Source organism: Balaenoptera physalus, assembly GCF_965194825.1.
Source record: "Balaenoptera physalus genome assembly, contig: HAP1_SCAFFOLD_789, whole genome shotgun sequence".
Classification (NCBI taxonomy): Eukaryota; Metazoa; Chordata; class Mammalia; order Artiodactyla; family Balaenopteridae; genus Balaenoptera; species Balaenoptera physalus.
This window is the reverse complement of record NW_028125988.1, coordinates 63,306-87,904: the sequence shown is the minus strand read 5'-3', so window position 1 is coordinate 87,904 and position 24,599 is coordinate 63,306. Positions and strand designations below refer to the sequence as shown.

The window sequence follows — 24,599 nt, the reverse complement described above, 5'->3', positions numbered from 1 at the left end:
TCTCTTTTTGCGGAGCACAGGCTCTAGGCCTGCGAAGCTTCAGTAGTTGTGGCACGTGGGCTCGTTAGTTGTGGCTCGTGGGCTTTAGAGCACAGGCTCAGTAGTTGTGGTGCACGGGCTTATTTGCTCCATGGCATGGGGAATCTTCCCGGACCAGGGCTCGAACCCTTGTCGCCTGCATTGGCAGGCGGATTCTTAACCACTGTGCCACCAGGGAAGTCCAGATTAATGTTTTTAATATCTAAAGAATGTAAGCAAATCAATTAAAAGTCTGTTATCCCAACAGAGGGTGGAATGAACGAAAGTAGAAGAACAACAGCCAACAAATTGTAGCAACAGAGAATAAACTGAAGAGATTAGATTGTTATTAAATTTTTGTAAAGTTCTACCCCACTAATTAAATGGAAAAATACCCAACCAGCATAAAGCACTTAATTTAACCCAAAACTAGAACCTATAAAAATGAGTCATTATGCTGCTGTTGTAGTAGACATGAAAATTGAATGCTCAGATTGTGTTGGGAGGTTAAATTGGTGCAATTATTTTTTTTTTCTGAGAGCAATTTGTATTTCCTTATAAATATGAATGTCTATTAAATTTTTCAATTGTATTTAAAATTTTTTTCTTAGGGTACATTGGAGCATAAACAAAATTGCTTTAAGAATGACCATCATGGTGACGTCTAAACAGTAAGTTGAAAACCCCCTAAATGCTTAACAAGGACAATACAAATTTATTATAAAAATGAATGAAGGAGCTGAGCGCCAGCCGCCTGCAGCCAACCGCCGTTCTCAACCTTCCGCGGGCGGGCGGAGGCGCCACGGCCGCCGCGGGGGAGGAGCAGCAGCATCAGAAGGCCGGCGGCCGCCGCGCAGGGCACATGGCGTCCATTTTACTGAGGAGTTGCCGCGGCCGGGGCCCCGCCCGCCTCCCGCCGCCCCGCGCCGCCGCTCCGAGGGGTCGTGCGGGGGACTGTGCCTGCCTCAGTTGTGCCAGCACCGCGGGGCTGACGAGCTACGTGAAACTTCCGTTTGGCGGCTGCAGTCCCGTCCACCCCGTGTGCCTTTCCTCGCGAGGTGATCCCCTCGGCCGCTGGGCTCTGAGGCCCCGGCACACGTGCGTGGTGGTCGCAGCGCCGAGGTTCCTTCCTGTGCGCTGCTGGCGCTCGTCGCCCCCGCTGGGCGATGACTCCGTGGTGGAGAAGTCCCTGCGGTCCCTAAAAGACAAGAACAAGAAGCTGGAAGAAGGCGGCCCCGTGTACAGCCCCCCCGCAGAGGCGGCCGGGAGAAAGTCCCTGGGCCAGCGGGTCCTGGATGAGCTGAAGCACTACTACCACGGCTTCCGCCTGCTCTGGATCGACACCAAGATCGCCGCGCGCATGCTCTGGCGCATCCTGCACGGCCACAGCCTGACCCGCCGAGAGCGCAGGCAGGTAATGGGCGTGGGCCCCTGCTGGGCTCACCTGTCAGTTGCTTTAAGTGTCTAAAGTCACAGCAAGAGATTGTCCCGCAGTAGCTTTAGTTCTCGCCTGAGTTAGCTGAATGTTTCTTTCAGACGCCTCAGGGTCCCCGATTTTCCGCTGGGACAGTGTGTGGCTGACGCAGCTCTGTAGAGAAGGTGCAGCCGTAACCGCGTGGGTGGGCTCCGCGGGGCTCTGTTCTCTGCCTGAAGTGTGCTCACGGCTCCGCCTTTGGAGTTTGTGGGGGTTATTTTGTTTGTTTGTTTTTTTAAAAAAACTTGTTTATTTTTGGCTGCGTTGGGTCTCCGTTGCTGCGAGTGGCTTTCTCTGGTTGTGGCGAGCGGGCTACTCTTCGTTGCGGTGCGCGGGCTTCTCATTGCGGTGGCTCGCAGACTCTAGAGCGCAGGCTCAGCGGTTGTGGTGCACGGGCTTAGTTGCTCCGCGGCATGTGGAATCGTCCCGGACCGGGGCTCGGGCTCGCGTCCCCTGCATTGGCAGGTGGATTCTTAACCACTGCGCCACCAGGGAAGTCCTCCTTTGGAGTTTTAATTGCTTGCTTAAGGTGTAGCATGTTGAAGGATTGACACCCTCACCATATGAGTGATTCTTTTAGAATGATTGAACTGCTAATCCATCCTTTTATGCCAAGTGCATTGTTGAAAGTTTCTTTGAGTTGTCACAGATGAAGCTGTTGTTTCGTGACTTAGTTTCTGCCTTTGTTAAATTGCTCTCATCAGATCCTTGGTCCTTCATGCTGTCAAACCTCCTGCTCCCTTTCAGTCTGGGGACCGGGCCTAGCAGCAGTGACACCCCAGTAGCAATGAGCACCCCTGACTCCCAGCCCTTGGCGTCTAACCACCCCCATGAAGAGGAACCGGGGCTGTTTGGAAGCATAACTGGTCAAGGGCTGGGACAGCAGTGGTGCTAGGATAACGTGTGTCAGAAAATAAGAAAAGACTGGAAAATAAACAATGGGGGCACTTCTGGGGACGGCCAGTGAGGAATAAAACGGGACTTTTTCCATTTCCCTCAGCAATAGTGTGTGGCTTCATATTTTTTATGGTATTGTGAATGGAATTTTTTCATTGTGGTAAAATACACAACCTAAAATTTACCCTTTTTAAGCATTCTAAGTATACAGGCTGTGGCATTAAGTACATTCACACTGTGGTAAAGTCGGTACCACCATCTGTCTCCAGAACTCTTTTCATCTCTTGTCATCTTCCTAAGCTGAAGCTGCACCTGTTAAATAACAGCTCCCCACCCCTTGCCCCCAGCCCCCAGCATCCATCATCTACTCTCTGTCTCTCTTAATCTGAACCCTTCAGGGCCCTCATATCAGTGGAATCACACAGGATCTGTCCTTTGTGACTGGCTGGTGTCACTGAGCAGAATGCCCTCAAGGTTCACCTTCGCCGTAGCAGGTGTCAGAATCTCCTTCCTGTTTTAAGGCTGAATGATATTCCGTTGTGTGTATGGACCACAGTTTGTTTATCCATCATCCATCCGTGGACACTTGGGTTGCTTCCACATTCTGTCTGTTGTAGGTAAATAGAATTTTAAAAATTTCACTTTCCATTTGTTTATTGCTCGTATATAGAAATACAGTTGATTTTTATATATTGATCTTGTATCTTGCAGACTTACCAAACTCAGTTTTTAGTTCTAGTATCTTTTTTGTAAATTCCATCAGACTTTTTATTAGGAACAGATTTTGGATTTTGTCAGATGCTTTTTCTGCATCTATTTTTTTTACTATTTATTTTTAATTTTTTTGACGTATAGTTGATTTGCAGTGTTGTGTTGGTTTTGGGTGTACAGCAAAGTGATTCAATTATATATATTTTTTTCAGGTTATTTTTCATGATACAGGTTGTTGTAGGATACTGAGTATAGTTTCCTGTGCTATAAAGTAAATTCTTGTTGTTTATCTTTTCTGTGTCTATTTAGATGGTCGTATGGTTTTTTCTTTTTCTAGTTTTATTAACTAAATGGTTGATATTGTCAGATTAAATAAAAAAGCAAGACTGAACTCTGTGTACTCTACAAGGAACACATCTAAATGTAAAGACACAAATAGGTTAAAAGTAAAAGAATGGAGAAAGGTAAGTGGTGCTAACACTAGTCCAGGAAAGCCAACGTTAATATCAGACAAAGTCGATGTTAGAGCCAGGATTACCAGGGCAGAAGAGGTCACTCATGGTGACGAGAGGGTCAGGTTGCCAAGAGGACATGATGCTCCCAGACGCTTATACGCTCGTAACAGGAGCTGGACGCTGACTCCGTGCGTGGAAAATGTACAGAAAAAGCAAATTTGTAGAAACAAATCAAATCCCTGTTTGCCTAGACCCCGGAGTGGAAATGGAGGTGAACTGCAGATGGACACAGTGGGACTTTTTGTCACGATGAAAATGTTCTAAAACTGGATTTTAGAGATGGTTTCAGTCTATAAATTTACCAAAATTTATTGAATTACATACTCACAATGAGTGAATGTTATGGTACGTAAATTAAACCTCGATAGAACTGCTAAAGATAATTTAATGGAGGAATGTCAAAAAACATAGGCACCAACTTGAAGGGTCATATCCGGGATCATTTGAGCATAAAAATATAAATGATAATGAATTATAAACAAATGAAAAACATGGGATTCCTTGAGTCCATTTTGATAATAAATAGAAAAATGAAGGTGAAAAAAAAAAAAAAAATGAATGAAATGCATGAAATGCTATATTTTTGTTACCTTTAATCCAGTTAAAGAACATTGACATGGAAAAAGAATCAAATTGTTAATAGAAATAAAATTCATGTCATTTAATAATGTTTGTAATACCATAGCAATATTATGAACAAGGAAAACAAACAAAAACTATATGTGCAAATAATTCCAGAAAGTTATACACCCAAATGCTGATATTAATTCTTAATAGTAAGACTAATAAATATGTGATTATTTTTCTCATCATTATTTTAAATATAAGTGTATGTATTTTTACTTCTGTGAAGAGAAAAAATAAGCTAAAGTGAGACACAATGAGATGTGATGTTTCCCATCATAATGACATATGAAAAAAAAGCAGTTCTTTCCTTGTCTTTGAGAGAACACTGAGATTTTATCATGTGCTGCTGATGTGTGGATATACAGTATCACAACAGATTTTTTTTTAACTCAATTTTACCGTATATAGCAAGAGGTTTACATTTATTTCACTTCAAGGAATCTGTTTTGAAATAGACTTTTATTGACCGTGTTTATGTCAGATTTATTATATTAATGAAAAATTGGACTTTCACTAATACACTGACAGTGGTGAATAGATGAAAGGCATTTTGTATATCCATGTTTGGAGTACATTTTAGCCTCTTTCAGGTGCAGGGAGGAGAACTAAGCTGGGTTACTTGAAACATCATTGAGTCTGAAGATCTACTAGGAAAGGAGGAAGACAGGCCTACTAATAGAGGCTCAGAATGGATTGAACGTTGATCTAAAACAGGCAAGGAGGCTCCCAAACCTGTAACGTTGACCAAGGTTGTCGAAAATATACAGGGACCATCTGGAGCTATTCTGTAGAGTTCTAAAAAGAGGGGTGCAGCAGGGCAGCAGGCATTGTAAAGCTTCCCAGTAGAGCAGCAGGCATTGTAAAGCTTCCCAATAGAAGTCTGCATAGTACAGTAGGTAAGGCACTCCCTTGGTCTGGTCAGTAAGGAATTGCATGAGTTGGTTAATGTAAATTAGACCAAGTGTCAGTGTTACATGAAGTCTGCCTGCCTCTGTGTGATGTAAAGAGAAAGAAAAAAAAAAAAAAAAGCCTGATTCTGTTTAGATTGTAAATGATAGTAATAAAAATAGTAGAAAACATTTATGGAACACTTAACTCTATGCCAGGAAATATGCCAACCATTTTCACGTACATCATTTCACTTACTGTCGCATCAATCTGACAAGTTTTTGAAATGCTTCTACCCATTTGAAATGAGGCTTATGAGTAACTCGTCCAAAGTCACACATTGGTAAATGGGAGACCCAGGATTCAAACCCAGGCAGTGTGCCTTCAGAAACTGAGCCCTTCACCTTTACATGGTAGATATTATCAACTTAATTTTATTAGTAGTATGATTTAAAAGTAAAGATAGACAAGCTATATCTTTTTTTCCATTGTCATTCAGTTTGTAGGGTTTTTTTCTGCCATACTATATTGATATCTGGGAAATATGGATAGGATTTCTTAATTTATCTGTAGCAAATATTCTACGTGAAAAAGTCCTATTAATGTAATGTAGAGCAAATATAATACATAAAAAAATATAAATATAGGTAAAGATGCATAGAAAAAAGATTGGAAGGAATAATGCTACCACACTGACAGTGTTAACCCTGGGTTGTGGATTGATATATTGGGTAATTTTAATGTTCAGTATTATGACTTTATTTCAAGTTTTCTAAAATGATAATAAACATGTGTATTATAGAAAAACATGATGTTGATTTCAAGAAAAGAGGCAAATTGCAAAACATCTGGGGAAATATAATATGTATAAAAATAAAAGACTAAATGGCACATGTCACATAAGTTGGTAGTGAAGCTAAATTTTATAGCTTTGGAGACTAAACATTCAGCATCTTTCATAAAATTTTATTTTTTAAAGTGTTGTAAAACTTAAGATAACTGGGAAAATGAATTTAATAGACTAAAATATGAATGTTATTTAGATTAACTTATTTTTAGAATGATATGATGCATTATCTTTAAAAATAGGATAGAGTTTAACATAGTTTTGTAAATTTTATTTTCACAAAATTAGGAAAATTATTTACTGACTCTGCTATTTCTCTGGGATTTTAAGAATTTCCTTCTTGTATTTATGGTAACTTTCAAAACTGCTAATATACCATAAATTTCAGAATATTATGATAAGAAAAGTAAAGGTAATAGTAACAAAATGAATTAATATATGAAAACCACAAAAACAATGACTGGCATACAGTAAACTACAAACATGTTAGCGATTTTTATAAAAATGATACTAATAATTATGGTAGTTGTATAATTAGTTTTTAGTTGTAGTTTTACTAGTCTTAATAACTATGTTATTATTTTAGTCTCCATGTTAAACATCTTACTTGTATTGATTTATTTTCTCTTTATGACAATGTTCTGAATATATGTTAATATTATTGCCATTTTATTGACTAAAGTCGTTTGCTAAAATTAACAAAGCTGCTTGATTTTGTCACTAGTATTCACAGAAATGAGTCCAATTACAATTTATATGCTTTTAGTTTTTATGTGATACTCTTTTCATATGACAGGCTTTTTAAATTTACCAAAAGGCTATTAAATAAGCGTTTAAATACACCTGTATTTCCTATTTAAAATGTACAAAGTCATTCTATCATTCTTAAAACAGTTTAAAAAAATTTTAGTGATGTAGTATATTTCATGTTATTTAACTAGCTATGTTGACTGATATAATAGCATAGTTTTCACAAGTTAACAGAGCATTTGTTAAAATTATGACCCCTCTGTTATTTTTATATGTTAATAACAATCTAACTTACCTTAATTTTTAAAAAGTAATTTCATGAAAGTACTTAACTAAATGCACCCAATCTTAACTAAATGTACCCAATCTTAATTTTAGAGCATTAAAATTTCATAATCTCCCAGAGCCATTCAGTTTGCAGATCTTTTTCTGCCACACAATATTCACATGTAGAAAACATGAACATGTGCATTTAAGACATAAAAATGAATTAAACAAATATTAAATTCAATTTTTGATAGCAGAACATAAATGCATATGCTGCCTGCCTTACTGAAACAATTAGTATTTTTCAAAATGAGGCAAGGAAGTGGTACCCAAAAGATAACAAGCACATTTTCTTCTGTACAAAATGATAAGTAAGTTTACTGAGAACATTACATAAATAAGGACATGGCAAGGCATATACTCCTCAGATTCCCATAGCTCCTTATTGGAACTGTCACCTGTGCGTGACTTCATCCAGCCTGAGTAAGGATTTCACTGGAGAGGAAAAGCTCCCTTCCCTGGATTGTGAGAGTTTTCTATCCTTACCCAGCTCTGCCTCACTTTTCTGGAGACTCTGACTTTGTGCTTTACTCCCCTTATAAGGTAAAAGTAACATTTGTGGTACAATTGAACAAAATTCTCAGCACATTTCTGACATAAATGTCCAGTTTTCAGGAGCATCCTTTGACAGGCTCAGTCTTTAGTTCTGTCTGTGGTTCAGTTTTGTCCATCACACATTAATGTCAATGGTTAATATCAATGGAGACTAGCCAAGTTGAACAGTAGGGAAGGATTTAAATGACTAGCTCTGCTCAAATCATATGAAGTTGTCCTTTCATTACGTAACAAGTGAAGCTTTGAATAGTCTTCAAGATGAGTCTCGCGCAGTGTCAACCGTTCTAATTCAATTTTAAGTTCTCTAAAATACGAGGAAATTATCTATGAAATAAAAATTCTCTGTCCTGTCTACTTTAATAAAAAATATTAGAAATAAGTTATTCACAGTTCCTGTATTAATGCATTGTTTTCTCTTTACACCATTGAATATATGTTTTTCCTCCACATCTCACACCCTAAGTTTATAAAATATATAATGAAACTCATGGAATTAAAATTCTAAATTGATTTTAACCCTTCCTCAATAACTACTAAGTTTCCATATTCTTCCTTACCTTCTAAAATTGCTTATTATTGGCAGCATTTCCAAGATGTACACAAATAACTCTCCAGTAGGAGAGCTCAGGAACTGTGGGGTCTATCATATATATTCGTTTCCTTAAATTTCCTTTCTCTTGCATGCACTTTTTTAGTAAATTAATGGCAGGGTACAGCTGGATGCTTCTGGAGATGTTAATCTTTGATATCATTGAAGTGTGGACCTAATAAGAAATTAGACCTCTTGACCCAAAATGGGCTTAAGATGTGCATAATTGTAAACATTTGGATGTAATGAGCGGCTGGATTTGGGAGGTGAGCAATAGACCAGAAAGCAGTAAGTATGGCCTTCTGTGGTGAAATAACTGACAAATGACAGATTGGTCTATATTGTGTAACCTAGAGAAAGAGAGCAGAGCAGAGTAACTAGAGCACAGGCTCTGCCTGGAACCAGACAGACTGGATTCAGAGCAAGCTCTAGCATTTATTCAAATTCTGCCCCATAATTTCCTACTGTCTCAGCCTCTGGAGCTGTAATCTCTTCCTCCTTAACTCAGTAAAGTGAGTGGGGTCTGCTCACATTCTTCTGCTTCTGAAAATTGTTCCAGCCAGAAAGTTTAGGTGATTGTAGAGCTAATAATGTTTATTTCCTTTCTGCCAAGGAGTATCACATCACGTTCCCAACGTTTTGGAGTCAATAGTTTGATTTTGCCCAGTTCTCCTGTTGTTTGAAGTCAAAAGTTAAGTCTATTCTTTGTTATTTTATCATGGCTTGAAGAGGAATTCTCTTATTTACTTAAATTTCTATATCACCACTTACAATCTAGCCTACCTAGGCTTACAAGAAAAACCTTACTTCTCTCCTCCACTTATGCTACCCTCTTTTATAATCCTGGTAAGGTTGCCTTTGTCAATCCACAAGATTGATGAATTTGAAATGATAAATAATTAAATCCCAATTTTTAAACCATATTTTCTGTTGTAGTGCTCTAATTCATCCAGTCATAATATCTCACCTCTTGATCTCTTACTGATCACTGGTCATAAACTATATTCACCTGAATTTGGCTTGCCTTCCTTCCTTCTCTCTTTCCTTCCTTTATCTTTCTTTTACTAGGGCCGCCTCCCAATGGTTATCATGAAAGCAAGTCAAACTCAACAGTCCAAAATAAAATTCATCAAATTTCTTCATTAAATCAACTTATTTTATGGTGGTTTTTACTTCATTAAATGGCACCAACAGCTATCCTAAGCATCTTCATCTCTTCCAACATCCATTCACTTACCAATTCCAGTCAACTCCACCTCCTAGAAAATTTTGGATTCTATATTTACATTCTACCCAAATTGTCACAATTCCAGGTCAGTTAGTCCTCTTAACCTGAATGATTGCAATGACATCTTAATCTGTTTGCCTGTCTACTTCCAATCTATACTGCAGTCAAAATTTAAAATTTATTTTTAAATATAAATCTTAAAAATATAAACCATACTTTATTACCTGTTCAGTGAAAACTCTTAATAGTTTCCCATTTCCCTTAGGGAAGGGAAAGCTACTTAACATTTGGCATTTGAACCCTGTTGACATCTGTAACATTGTATTCTCAGCCTTCCCACTGTTGACAGAAATAATAAAACATCTATAATAATAATAGAGAAATGTTTTATTCCAGCCAAAATGAGGACTACAGCCTGGAAGACAGCCTCTCAGATAGCTGTGAGGAACTTCTCTATAGAAGCATGGTTTTCAGTATAGTTTTATATCTTGTCAGAACAAAAAAAGCAAGGAAGGTACATTCCTTCCAGGTTTAAGGGGGAAAAAAAAGACAGAATAGTATGTACACAGTGGATCAGTGTGGCCTTGACACCTGGGAAGGGAGTCTTACCATTGAAGGAATAATGGCAATTGCATCCCAGGAATGGAGGCATTCATCTCTATCTTCAAAATAGACGTTCTTTACTTCTGGACAATGCACCCTTTAATGGTTAAAGCCAAAATGACTTCCCTGTACCTTAATAGGTGAAATTTTCTTTCATTATTTCCATGTTTTGATTGCAAATCTTTTGATATAAAGCTTTGATGATCAAAATATTTGTTCCTCGATGCCAGGGTGGTACTACCTGCCTGCAGTGGGTGCATCGTGTCCCTCAGTGACAGGCTTTTTCATACATATATATATATGTATTTTTTCCTAGTTATCCATTTTGGGGGGAAAACTAATCAGATGTAGTGAACAAGCACAGAGGTATATGCTGACAGGGAAACATTTTATAGGCTACACATATTATCAGTGATGTCAAACTGTTGAACAAACATTGTATTTGTACTTTTAGCAGTAGATTTAAAGCAAGCAGTGATACATGTCATGCGTAGATTTATAACTAGGAAAAGAATAGTGATACCTACTATGACAATGATAAGCATCTGTAAAGCAGAGTGGGAAAAAAATTCTTATTTCTGAGATGAGCCAACTGAACAGATCACTTAGAGTCAGTTTGCCTTACATCTTGTAACCATTTTATCTTTTGGGAATGTTTTTCCAGGTATATCTCTTCTGCAGAGGTATTGATATAAGGGCAACAAGTCGTGTGAGCAGTAGCACAAATACTTCCTTGTTTAGCCAGTAGAAAATCTAAGGCAACCCTGTTATCTTATACTTTTTGTCTGTTCTGAAATGATTTTTATAGAGCCCTCAGCTATTTGATGGTAGCTGATAGATTTCTGATCATATCTCTGTTTACATATACTCTTGCACTAGGAACCAAGATTCCCAAAAGACTTTGCTACCAAGTATCTTGATATCCTGCTAACATGGATTTATTGCCTCTGTAATAAAGAGAGAAAGAAGGTTCTTCTATTTCCATATGTATAGACAATGGGATAACATAATATCCTAATAGACATAAACCTTCTATTTGCCAGCTATTAAGATATTTCTGTGCACATCCTTGAGAAGGTGGGTCAATTCCAATACTAAGACAAAACCTGGGGGAGCACAAGTGATTCCTCCCAGAGTGCTCTCATTGATAGTCTCATTAACTGGAAGTTTAGTTAACACAATGTTAACCCATGAATCATTTTTCCTGCAGGCTTTCCAAAAGCCATCTGTACTGTATTTAACATATGGGAGTTACTGGCATAACTTACTCATGTTTTTTCTCTTTAAGACATTTGTTCATCAAGTAAGAGATGGGGCAAAGGAGCCTTGGGGTAATCTGTGCTCAGTCTCTCAGAACTGAGGATAGTATCAGACAAGGGATGGATCCATTAATATGTTGAAGAATTTGAACCTGAAGGCCAGACAGAGGTTAGTCTAGTTGAGTGGTAATTTTAGGAACATCTGAAAAGTCGGTGACAGGAATTATGAAGGGCTTATATCAGTATTTTTATTGACTGAGGAATTTGATGAGAGATCCAACCAATCGGTTAGATTGCCCCCAGTAGCTATACTTTGTGACAACTTTACCAGATAATTTTCTTTCCATAATGAGCATTGAGGCAAAAGTATAGCTAGAAGTAAAACAATAACTTTCATTTAAAAAAAAAAAACTTTCAATTTTCATAGTGAGACAGATGTTTAGAAACCAGTTCATTTGAACTAGTAGGATGGGTCATACAGTCCTGGTTCTGATTCTTGGGTCAGCTGTCTACCACTGCTGTCATCTTCTCCTCCTGGTGTGGGTGTTCTTTCTCCTCTGTTTGAGCACTGATTTAAGTCTGAGGTCAGCATTCCTCTCTACAGACCAGTCCAATGCAAAAACCCTTTTTGAAATGAGGGATGTGAATCCCTCAGTCTATGGCTTTTACTTTGGCAGTGCATGGAGTAGTTAATAATACCTAATAAGGTCCTTTCTGACATGGCTACAAAAAGTCTTTGATTTGATGTGTTTTCTAATTAACAAAATCTCCAGATTGTAATCCATGATCCTCAAGGTCTTTGTTTCTGGGGAGCTCACTGTGAAAGGAATTAGCTACCAACTCTGCATTTCTTTTAAGTGCCTCAATAAGACCCTGACAACAATGTAATATATCTCCCTTGAGTAAGGTTGGTTCACATATTCCCTCATCTAATTACATAGGGTGTCCTGTTATTATTTCAAAAGGAGACAGCTGATGTTTAGCTAAGTGTATAGACCTAAGTTTGAGAAGCACTAGCAGAAGAGCTTTTGCTCATGAGAGATGAAATGCTTCTGAAGGTTTTGCCAATTGAGTTTTGATAGTGACATTAATTCTTTCCACCAGTCCCAAAGATTGGGGGTGATAAGTGCAGTGAAAATGCTGCATTATTGGCCATATGTCACAAATAGATTTAATTATTTGTCCAGTAAAATAATTTCCCTGGTAACTGTGTAACTTGGAAGGAATTCCCCAAACAAGAATTATCCTTTCAAATAGCAATGTAACCTTATAGCCATGGCTCTTCTTCAAGGAAAAGCTTCAACTCAGTGTGAAAACATACAGATCATTACCAAGATATATTTATATTCTTGAGACGGTGACATTCAGACCAAGTCCAATTGCTATACCTCGAAGGGACCCTTAGGAAGAGAAAGTGGCCTTGTGACCCATGAAGTGATTTTCTGGGATTATATTTAGTGTAGATACTAAAACAAGCATATACTTTATGAGCCATCATGGGAGAAAGTTTCCAAACATAGTGTTTTCCCCATAAAACCATTTTCTCAGGTGTCCAATGAGTTAAAGAATGTACATGCTGGGGTAATGGCATTTGAGCTCCAACAGGCACTATAGTTTGTTTGTTTAATTATTTCCAAATTATATTTGTGTGACAGGTCCAAAATTCCCCCTTATTGTTGCCCTATTTATTTCTCTTCTTCAATGGCATATTTCTTGAGCCGGCAGATGGAAATCTTTCACTGGGTTGGCAGGGTTAACAGAGAGCGCTGACCATTCTCAAGGCTAGACAGAATGGGTATTTAAAGCTGCCTGTTTGGCTGCCTCATCAATAAGCTGATTTCCTTTAGCTTCCATACTGTCAGATTTGGAATGCACTGGTATTTTAATAATTGCCAACTGTTTTGGTAGTTGTATACCACTTAATAGTCCTGCAACCTGTTTTCCATTTTTTAATATTTTTTAATAAGCTTTCCTGATTATAGCATCAAGCTTTAATAAACTCTTGATGTTTCCATAGCATTCCAAAGTCATGTGCCACTTCAAAGGCATAATGACTGTCAGCATAAACATTTGCTACCTGACCTTTAGCTCATTGATGAGTTGATGAGCTCAAGTTAAAGCAATTAATTCTGCTTGTGCTGACTTTGTTTTTTGGTAAAAAAGAACTTTCAGTTATGTCCATTGTGGATGTTTCTGCATATCCATCTTGGTAATGCCCTCAGTCATTTTTTAAGTAGGACCCATCTGTAAACCAAAGTAGACCAGCATTATCAATAGAATTTTCTTGTAAATTATTCCTAGGAGTAAGAAGATAATCTGTTTCTAAAATGCAGCTGTGGTCATTTTCTTCTTGTGGTTCTGGAAGCAAAGTTGCAGGGTTAAGGTTATTTTTGTGACATACAACAATTGTAAAATAATAACTAAAATTATGACTAATAACATTAAACCAGAATATATCCAAATTTTAGCAATTTCATATAATCTCTACAACATATGTTTATATCATTTACCCATACTATATAACCTAAGAAGATTTACCGTCACTCATTTGACAATGTTTCCCATGTGATTTAACATACCAAATAAGCCTAACTAAGTTTATTTTTTTAACTTTGTATTTTATATTGGAGTATAGTTGATTAACAATGTTGTGATAGTTTCAGGTGTACAGCAAAGTGATTCAGTTATACATATACATGTATCTATCCTTTTTCAAAATTTCTTCCCATTTAGTTTGTTACATAATATTGAGCAGAGTTCCCTGTGCTATACAGTAGGTCCTTGTTGGTTACTAATATTGGAATGGATTTAATTAAGTTTAATTTCTATCTTTGAGATGCTTCAGGTGCCTTCTGAAGCATCCCAAAGTTACCTAAAGGTCAAAAAAACTTCATTTAGAATTTGATTTGAGGAAGTTTGTCAAAGACATCAAAAGGTTTTAAAAACATTTGGCTAAGTAGGATCATAAGTCAGTATGAAACAATACTTATGCACTCAACCAAAGTGACAATAAATGATTTCAAGGGCAAATACAGAAAGTTACAACAGACTGCTTAAAAAGTAAAGAAACTTTACAATTTGTTATCAAAAGCAGATCAATACCTCAGGAAAACTCTGTCACCTAACAGAGAGAAAATCTAATTCAAATTTTGCACCAACTGACTTTTAATATCAAAATTCACTTAATTAAATCCATTCCAATATTAGTCAGTCCCGAGAACTCTTTTCTCAGGGTTCCTTTTCCACAGACCTTCTACAACTTTCTATATCCGCATTAGTTTGTCACTTATTTTCTTTTGAATTTGGAAATAACCAGCTTTGGGACAAAATTACTTTATTTTCCCTCACCAAAAATACATTTCCATTCCTCATACCATCTTTTATGGAAAACACACACCCTACTTTCCTTTCATGGAAATATTTCTCTTATTATCTTTAGTAGTTCCAATCACATTCATTAGTCAGAATTCTTAACCCTTGAAACCCCAATCTCTAGCACAAACCAAGAAGCAAGCAATTGTGAACTGTCTGTCATACCAGCATTTCCTGATTGGTAAATTTATAAGTATATTCCATAACCTCTAGAAACATACATTTTCTAACAACATAATTACTTTCCTCAATGTGGTACAAGATGTGTGTCCAATAAACCAAAGCATCTTTAGTTTTTCTTTAATAAGACAAAATAGGTAAACTTTGACTTACTTAGCAATTAATGTTTCAATATTTCATCTAATTTGAAAATGATCTGGATATTCAATGAATCCCTATCATTTAACTTAACATAGCAAAGCTAAAATTTCAAGTTATCAAAAAGATTTGGAGAAACTAATTGAAGTAGACATACCATAAAACATAATTATTCTTAGAGTTCATCTGAAAGCTTTTATCTCATTTATATTACTTAATTTACAAATAAATCATTATACCAAATTTTGGCTTTCTTGCTGACAAATCTGTAACAGAGATAATGTGAACTTATTTGACGTTTAGTAAACTTAGGTACAATAAAAGTTCTATACTTCAGGTTGTTAACTGTGAAGATAGACCTATTTAATTAAACCAGTAAATGTAAACTTGTTTTCATTCATTAAAGAATAATCTTAGATCACTTGATCCTTTAAAAAATTCAGTTTGGTTTCCATTACATTTAGACATACTTAATTTTTAAGCACTTATTTTAAGTCAATTAAATAGAGCTCTTTTACAAACTAATTTTGATAAGATCATTTGAAGGTAATGATATATCATGTCTCTAATGTACGCACAGACATGTAAACAGACACAATCAGAGATCTCATAGCTTCATTTTAAAACTTAGTCGTGAATCAGGTATTACAATGTAAACTCACTAGTTTGTAAATAAAAGTTGGAATAAGTTAAATTTACTTGCTTGAGGTTAAAAATGCCTCTTTCCCACCCCCCACCCCCGGGTTTTTTTTTTTCAGTTTTGGGTTCTACTGATTGAGCAAAGGATGTAGTCTCAGGCAATGTGGTCTGTGTTTACGTTTCAAGGACATAATAAGAGTTATAACCTTAAGCTTTCTCCTAGGAGTACTTTTGTTCCCTTAGGGTCAGAATTTTGAAAAGATATTTCATCAAGCCAGCTTTTTTTTTTTCCTAGCTGTGTATGCAAAAAAAAAAAACAGTTTAGGAATGTCAAAAGAGCCCCATCTTGGCCAATTAAGAGTTAAGTTGGGCCCCCGGCGTCCAGAGCGCGCACGCAGGGCACGCACCGGCGTCCAGAGCGCGCACGCAGGGCACGCACGGCCGGCGGGGCCGGCGCTCCAGGCCGTTGGTCTCCCCGCCCGGATCGCGCAGTATCTCGAGCGTTGGGAGTAAACACCCCGCATGGAGCTCTGAGGCGTGTTCGCCGCGGAGGCGCCGTTATCCCGGGCCGGGCGGACCCAAGCGTGAGGCCGCCGCAGGTACGTCAGGCGGCCGGCTCCCCGGAGCCGCCGCCTCTCCATACCCACGCGGCCGTCCGCGCTCTCCGGCGTGCCCGGCGTGCTCGAGGCCCCGAGGGCGGGGGTCTGCGCTGGCGGGGGCCTGCGCTGGCGGGGGCGGCGGGCGGCGACTTGGCCTCGTTGCGCCCCGGGAACCGCGGGGCGCCGACTGGGCGGTGCGAGGGCGACGGATTCTAATGCTTAGAAAATAAAAAGTCAGGTATCACATTAATTTGATAATAATCTAAGTAAGTTAGATACAGGAACTTGGAAAAACAATCTTAAACTGAGGGTAAGATGAGAAAGAAAAAAAATAAGAAAAATTATTAGAAAGACAGAAAATAAATAGAAAAAATAATAGAAAGATGGAAATAGTATATGTGTCAATAGGAAAATGGCTAATTATGGCAATACATCCCAAAAATACTATCCAGGTGTTAAAACTAGTGAGGCTGGGTTATAAGTGTTACAACATTGGGAAGTTCTTTAAGACGTATTAGGCAAAAAGTTTGCCACAAAGAAATTGGAATACATTGACTCCGTCTATATTGTAAACTGTATGTACATATATATATAAAATATACACATATACATACATATGTATGTATGTAAATAAAATAATGCACTACCCTTTACAGAATGTTTTGGAAGTTGAAGAGGTTTATTTGTCCTAATGAATGGGAGTTACCAAGGGCATTTTTAGGTGGAATTATTTGATGCCAGTAGTTACTGAGCAGTTGGGCACAGAAGATAATATTTTGAGCACCGCAATTAGCAAAATATTCTTCTCTGCATTTGTGTAGATGAAAAGTCTGTTAGTGTCTAATCTTGAAATTTGATTCTTTTTAAAAAATATAAATACAACATCTTCATGTGAACATGAGGTTTTCATATAGACTGAGTCTTTTTTAGGTATGCAACTACCTGAACATTCAAGGTAAGACTGTACTTTGTTTATTCCAACTTTACTCAAATTCGTTATCCATTTAAGTTGTTGTGCTTACGCTCATTTTATATGTGGTGTATGTTTACTTCATTATGGCTCATGCCTCCCTGTGCCTAAAGTTTTCTAAAAAATAGGTATTATTATATAGCATGCTTTAATTTCTCCTTATCTTTCAAAGGCAGCATTAAATTGCTTTTATTAGTAAATTGTAAAGTCAGATTATTCTCTCTAAATTGAATTTTGGCATGTTAAAGAGAACACTCAAAATATCTATTTTTAAATAATACATTGAATCTGGTAAATTTAAGCACCACTCTTCTATATAATTCTCTATTTGTTGAATGTCATTATATGTATATAAAATATATATACGTATATGTACACATATATATTATAGTAATTTTTAAATACATACTTAATATGAGTTCTGAAGCCATAGAGGTGTGCATTTAAACCTTGACATTGTCACTTAGTAGGTAACCTTAGAAGATTTGTTTTTAAAAAATTTTTCCCATATGTTTACTTATTCTAGAAATAAGAAAGAATCACACACTTGTAAGATTGCTGTATTAAATTAGATTCACACACAGTAAAAAGCACAAAGTTTCACACACAGTGAAGATGAAATGCATATATATTTGCATTTATACATACATAAGTAAATAAATTCATACTGTCTTAATATCCAGGCCCAGTTGTCTGAAATGTCCACAGTGTCATGGGAAAATATCTCATTGCACATTGAAGCTCCAAATAGCATCTGGTGTATAACTGCATTTACATTAACTTTCAGCAGAAAGAAGACCCTGGCTGACCCTTGCTCCTTACCTTCCCATGTGTTTCATATGCTGATTATTCATAGACTTGGGGAATGGGATGGCTTCTAGGAATGATCCTGAAATATTCAGTATTTGAGCAAAAATCTATTGACCAACATGTTTCCAAACTTTAAAGCCTGGGCTAATGCTTTCCTATCGATTTGATAGTCAGAGATGATGCTGTCCTTTGATAAGGGCTGTTCTCATGAAGTAGCAGACTAGGTACAGCCCAGCAGTGCTCAACAAGACTCATTGAAAGCACAGCCTGCAGATCGAAAAGCAATTAGCATTCTGGATTGTGATAATTACCCACAGTATGGAGGCTTCTCTAAGACAGAGCTTCTACCGTGTCTAGTAATAGGATTCCTTAAACGGTGATATATTTTTATAGACACACCACCATCCTCATTTCAACCTTGTCACTTATATTGGATAGGGAAATAAACATCCTTCACACATTTTTTTCTTTCCTGAAGTATGGCTCCCTGCTGTTCTGACAATTTGCAATGTCACCTGAATGTTACCTTGAATCATGATTTAATCGGCCGGGGCAAAGCAACATCTCATTTGTTTCTGCTGTTTCTTTGCCTTGCAATGCAATGATTGCCAAGACACAAAAACTTAAATGGAGCTCTGATTAAAACTGAATGTGGAAAAAGATGGAGCAGTTGTGTGTCTGGCATAGTTTGCCCCTTATTACAAAAGGTCAGGGTGACTCAAATTTTTGTTTACTTGGCTAAAAACAATCCTGGAACATAGCATAAGCCACATGACAATTTATTTCACTCAACAAAAATCAATTCCTTCTGAATAATCAGTCCTTAACATGTTGGTCTACATATGCTTTTATCATTAATTGGAAATTATGTAAGATAAAAAAGATATGCTAGGTTGTTTTAATATTTAGGTGTACTTCTTGAATAATATTGAAAGTATTTTATAATTCTATTGCTTCATCAAAGATAGCATCTTAAGAGCTAGATTCAGGACTTATTATTATAAATAAACAGTGAAGACTAGAAGGCTTGCTCTTCTCTAGGAAAATTTTAGGCTCATAAAATGTCTTACGGGTTAATCCTGTGTGTTTATTATTATGCTTTCTTCTACTTTAGTTCAGATCTCTGTGAACATTTACAAATGACATTTGCTAATTGAATTTTCAAGCTGCTTGGTAGCTCACATTGGGGCAGTTATCTATACATTCAATTCCTTGTCAATTCAAATTAAATAACATGTAGAGAACATGCATATAGCAAAAATGCATCAAATAATTAATAAAATGGAAATACTACTTTTTAAATATGTGTTTTCTTCTGCACTTTTATGTATCTGATCTTCTCCCTAGTGATTGGAGGGTAGTAGATGAGTACTGTTTTACTAGGAATAAAAAGAAAAAAAAAAAAAACCTTTTCATGTTTTTGCCAGTATTTAGAATCAAAGATTTTCCAAGAGGAAATATTTTATTTTAGACACTTTTAGCTCCCATTTTGTATATCAAGAGCCAAAGATGGTGGCCTAGATCATAGTGTTTTTATTATTTTAGGTATTTTTATTATTTTATGTTTTAAAAGTAGTGGGACATCCACTCCATCCAGACTGAGGGATTTTGGGAAGAAAATGGTGGGAACATGTAGGGAAGATCAGAAAATTAAGTCTTGTTAGAATATGAAACAATAGTAGGTAAATACAGATGGAAAAGGGTCATTTGTCTCAGTTTCTGTTTGGGATAATGGGAGAAGATAACCTTGTGGGGTGTTCCATTAACAACCTCAAGCTACAGAGGGTGACAGAGTTAGCACTTCTCAACCACTCAGCAATTGTACTATAAAGGAATTCAGCTGTCCCTGCCTGCCCTGTGGGGAGATGGAGGGTGGGTGTCTAGGGCTGGAAGGCAAGCTGATCAGAAGAAGGTTTGCAAAGGTGAGAGACGTGGAGAGCAGTACTATGGTTCTTTAGCTGAAATCTGGAAGATCCTCAGCCTGGCCTGAGGATAGGTAGATTATCGCTGCTGGGTATCAGGTGGAGGTAAATGAACAGGGGCACCACTGGGCCTTCCTCAAACCAAAGAACAAACTTTGTATTGCAGAAGCTCATGCATTAGTAGTAGACCCCAGTAAGATGACAACTCACCAAATAGACATCAGCCACAGCGCATCAAATAACAAGACGTCAATTTTGTCCTCGAATGCATTTATCCTCGCGCTAGTCATAGTCTTAAAATTAGGATCGCTAATAATATAGTCAGTGATCAGCATCTAAGCACCTGCTGTCCTGTGCTTATATAATATTTAATATTGCAATCCTATCTATTTTGTTTTTCTGTATTTGGCTGAGCCTTCTGAGTAACACATTCTTTTTTTAGATGTGTTAATAGTTGTAATCAGGCTAATGTCAAGTCCTGCTGGCCTGGGAGCTCTCTGTTCTTGAAGGGGTTGCTGAGCTATTCTCGGCTCCATTATGAGTTTACCTAAAACTTTCACTGTCGGGGGATAACCTTTCCACTGTATTTTCAAGTCAGCCTTTTGAAGTTTAGATTTACTTTTGAGTTATTTGTAAAATATACTAGAAAATAATCATTATACTTTCCCTATTTTTCATATACTTAAACCTTTAAAGAATTATCTTCAAGAATTTTTTAAAAATCCCAAAATTTTTAAGAAAATTTTTTTTCCAGGAAGCTGTTTAAAAATTTCAAAAGAATTGCAAATTTTGACATTAATGAACTAGCGGCTCAGTAAAAGTTGTCAACATTTGTCACAAAGGGATAAATGTTAGTAAAATTGTAGAATTGATGGGACTACATTGTATTATTTTTTGTTTGGATAGTTTTATTTTAATAATTAGTTTTTGCATTAGGGGTCACAAAGTTGAATTTTGTTTGGCTTACGGTATTAGTGCAGTGAAAAGAGAAATTATTGACAAATTCTCAAAAATAGGATAATTTACCAACATTTTAAAAACTTGAGATTTCACAGAAGAGTCAGGGGTTCTACTTCTTAAGCTCTGAGTTGGATTACTCACCATATGGTAAAACAGTTGCAGTTGAGTAGCATTAAGAGGAAAAATAAATATTTCTTCTCTGTTGTCATTCACTGTTAAAAGTGCAAAAGTAAGAGCAAATATAGAGAGCCATACATTTTAAGTGAAAAATGAAAGAGTATATCTCTTAGTCTAAATAGAGAATATTCCTATGTTATTTACACTAATTTGTTAAAGCAAGATATTTTGTGACATCATTGCCAGCCACGTTCCCTCATCTATACTACCTAACCTGCTTCTGCAAGGCATTTCAGTGTGTGATTCTTGCCATAAATCATTTGCTTTACCATGTGTGATCTCACTGACTGGCTTGCAAGCTTGTGGTGCTAAGTGGTTATAAAGATCTACCCTGTCAAGGTCAACACCTTGATGGAGATGCATCAAGGTGATGTGACAGTAGGCCATTGCCCTCAATGGTAACTTTGGTGAAGTGTCACTACAGAAGTTTAGTGATGCCATTACCAACATGAATGGCAGAGTAGCTGATTGTGAAACAATGAGTTTGTGATTTATTAAATATGATATCTTCTTGAACGTACGTATCCTTGAAGCTTGCAACTACTAATGTCATTGAAATTTTAAGTGATTGATCTAAGCCTTGACTAATCTGAAATTTTGTGGCCAAAATTACCTAGTAAGCCATGCTTTCTAAGTAGCTTAGATCTTATCTTCAGCACCAAATAAAAGAATAACTGAAAGAGAGAAATATAGTAAACCTAAGCCATGGGAATCACCCGTATGACTGAATTTTTGTTATTTGTTTTAAGAAAAATCCATAAATTCCTCAAATAAAATTTTTTTTTTTGAAATTCACATGTTCTAGGTAAAAGGAATATTTCCAGTGAAAAACAGATTCAAATGAAAGTTTAAAAATATACATTTTTATGAAAGTACATGGAAAATACATGCCATTATGGCAATTCTATTTGGTGAACTAGAAAATAAAATGCATTGTCAAAGAATAATTGATTTTAAATAATCAAGCTGCATTTTTCAAAAAACATTATACAAAAGAATAATTTAATCTCTTGTGTTTATAAATTTAACTCTTGTCAGGAAAGCTCTGTTTAGTGTTGGGAATATGTATTGAAGGTGGTTTTCCCTTTTTATATAAAATTGAATCTTCCTTTGTCCCTTTCATATAAAATTTCCAGACAGCTAAACACATGATCTTATTTCACATGCTTAATTATCCATGTTGTTTTTATCTTTGTACAGTAAGTGTGTTTAACCCACCATTTGCAAATGTTTTATTTGACAGACAATTGAAAGTATATATCAGGTTTCATTAACATACATACAAATATATTTTCTGTGATATTCCTTGACATAAGTAATTAAGTAAGCACAGTTTTCTTCCACTACAACTTTTAATTCTGGGGAATCATCATTAGCTGTAATCTGATTAATAGTTTGTAGACAAAATATAATCCAGTTCTTTAAATGGACCTTCATGTTTTTATTGTTCTAAGCTATAAACACTTAAATAATATAACACTGTAATGGATATTAGAGGTTATTTTCTTCAGTCACTTTATTTCTTGGCATAAAAAGCACACACGCAAAAACAGAAGCCATAGAGAGATTGAGAGACATAATAAAGATGTTAATATAGCAGTATTGGAACTGAAATTTATCAACTCCATGTGGCACGAAAAACTTGCAAGAGAGAAGCCTTTCACACTTGTGATTGATAAATTAACAATTTCACCATTAAAAATACCCCCTGATTGACTTAAGATTAAGGCTCATGACTTTCATATAATGTGTATTTCCTGATTCTTTTTCTGAAATCCAGTGACCCAGGAAGTGCTCCATTCAGTGTTACTTAGTATTTCTTCCCTGCCCTCCCCTTCCCTTCCCTCCCCTCACCTCCCCTCTCCTCCCCTCCCCTCCTTTCCCTTCCCTTCCCTTCCTTTCCCTCCCCTCCCTTCCCTTCCCTTCCCTTCCCTTCCCTTCCCTTCCCTTCCCTTCCCTTCCCTTCCCTTCCCTTGCTTCCCTTTTGTTTTCTTTTTTCTTTTTAAAGCTTATACTCTGTGGCTAACATCTCCCCTTTCCTTCCACCCCCCCCCCCACCAAGCCCCTGGAAACAACTATTATATTCTCTGTTTCTATGAGATTAGCTTTTTAGATTCCACATATAAGTGGTATCATACAGTATCTGTCTTTCTGTCTCTGAATTATTTCACTTAGCATAATGCCTGTAAGGTCCATCCATGTTGTCACAAATGGCAGGATTCCCTTCTTTCTCATGGCTGAAAAATATTCCAGTGGGATATATACATCCCACAACTTCATTATCCATTTACCCATTGAAGGGTATTATTTTATCTCTATATCTTGGCTATTGTGAACCAAGCTGCATTAAACACGGGACTGAAGCTATCTCTTCAAAATGCTGATTTCATTTCCTTTGGATATATACACAGTAGTGGGTTTGCTGAGCATCTTTAGAACAATTGTTTGGAATTCTTTGTCAGGTAATTTTTGGCTCTCCATTTTTGGGGGGCCAGCTATTGGAAGTTTCTTGTATTCCTTTTGTGGAGTCATGTTTCCCTGACTCTTCCTGATCCCTGTAGGCTTGCATAGGTGTCTGCACATTTGAAGAGGCAGAAACCTCTCCAAACCTTATGGACTGACTTTGCTATGGGAAGACTGTTACCTGCATGGGGCAGGGGAAGTGCTGGAGTGTGCCATTACCCTGGGTCTACTGGTGCAGGGCACCAAGTGTGGGCCCATGTGCCGGCATACAACCCAGGGTGGCATGATGTCTCTTCAGCTCAGGCTGCTGGGTTCCGCAGTGTCAGCAAATGTGTGGTCCTTGATAAGCGCTGAGGAGCATCCATCGTGGCTGTGGGGTTCTCAGAAGCACCTCCAAGGGCAGCAGCTAGGAACAAGGGCAGGTATTGGTGGCGGCCAGAGCTGGTCCTGTGCACACGTGTGATTGCAGGGCCCAGCTACAGGTGTCTGAGTAGTGGCAGGTGCTACGTACAGACACACACATAGTGGTGTACCAGGGCAGACAGCAAGGGCCTGGGCCAGCTCTGGGGACCTTTGTAGCTATGGGGGCGCTGGTTGCCCAAGTATGTTACTGTGGCTGCTGGGTCTTGCCATAGTCTCATGGCAGTGGGTGCAGATGACAGGGGTCAGACCAAAGTCAGGTATGTACACAGGTGGAATAGTTAGCTACATGTGAGCACAATGGTGCAGGCCTGTGACTGAAGATAAAGTCTGATCTGAGCCTACAAGCCGTGGCGGGGCCTGACTGTCAGGCATGTTCTCCATCAACCAAAAAAGGAAAATATCAAAAGCCTGCAAATAAGAAAAGAGTTTACAGTTTTGAGTTTTTAATATTCCTCTTTCAATAAGGATGGAACAACTAGGCAGATTAACAGGGAAACAGGAGGCTATAACAACACTAATAAACCAACTAAACCAAACAGACATCTACAGAACACTCCACTCAGCAAAAGCAGAGTACATATTCTTTTCAAGTGCACAGGGAACATTCTCCATGATAAATCGTATGTGAGGCCATAAAAAAAGCCTCAATAAAATCAGA

General features: G+C 37.4%; 1 long non-coding RNA gene and 1 pseudogene across 2 annotated transcripts in view; both read left to right on the top strand.

Moving 5' to 3' along the window:
- The first annotated feature begins 748 nt into the window (after nucleotides 1–748).
- On the top strand, nucleotides 749–1,614 carry LOC309653663 (mitochondrial proton/calcium exchanger protein pseudogene; annotated as a pseudogene). Its single transcript has 2 exons — nucleotides 749–1,432; nucleotides 1,555–1,614. The product of its transcript is annotated as a mitochondrial proton/calcium exchanger protein pseudogene (transcript).
- Nucleotides 1,615–15,967: 14,353 nt separating this feature from the next.
- LOC309653662 overlaps nucleotides 15,968–24,599 on the top strand; it is a 61,644-nt gene continuing 53,012 nt past the window's right edge. The window contains exons 1-2 of the long non-coding RNA XR_014259350.1: nucleotides 15,968–15,982; nucleotides 16,016–16,216. This is a non-coding gene — a long non-coding RNA (uncharacterized lncRNA). The remainder of the gene's footprint in view (nucleotides 15,983–16,015; nucleotides 16,217–24,599) is intronic.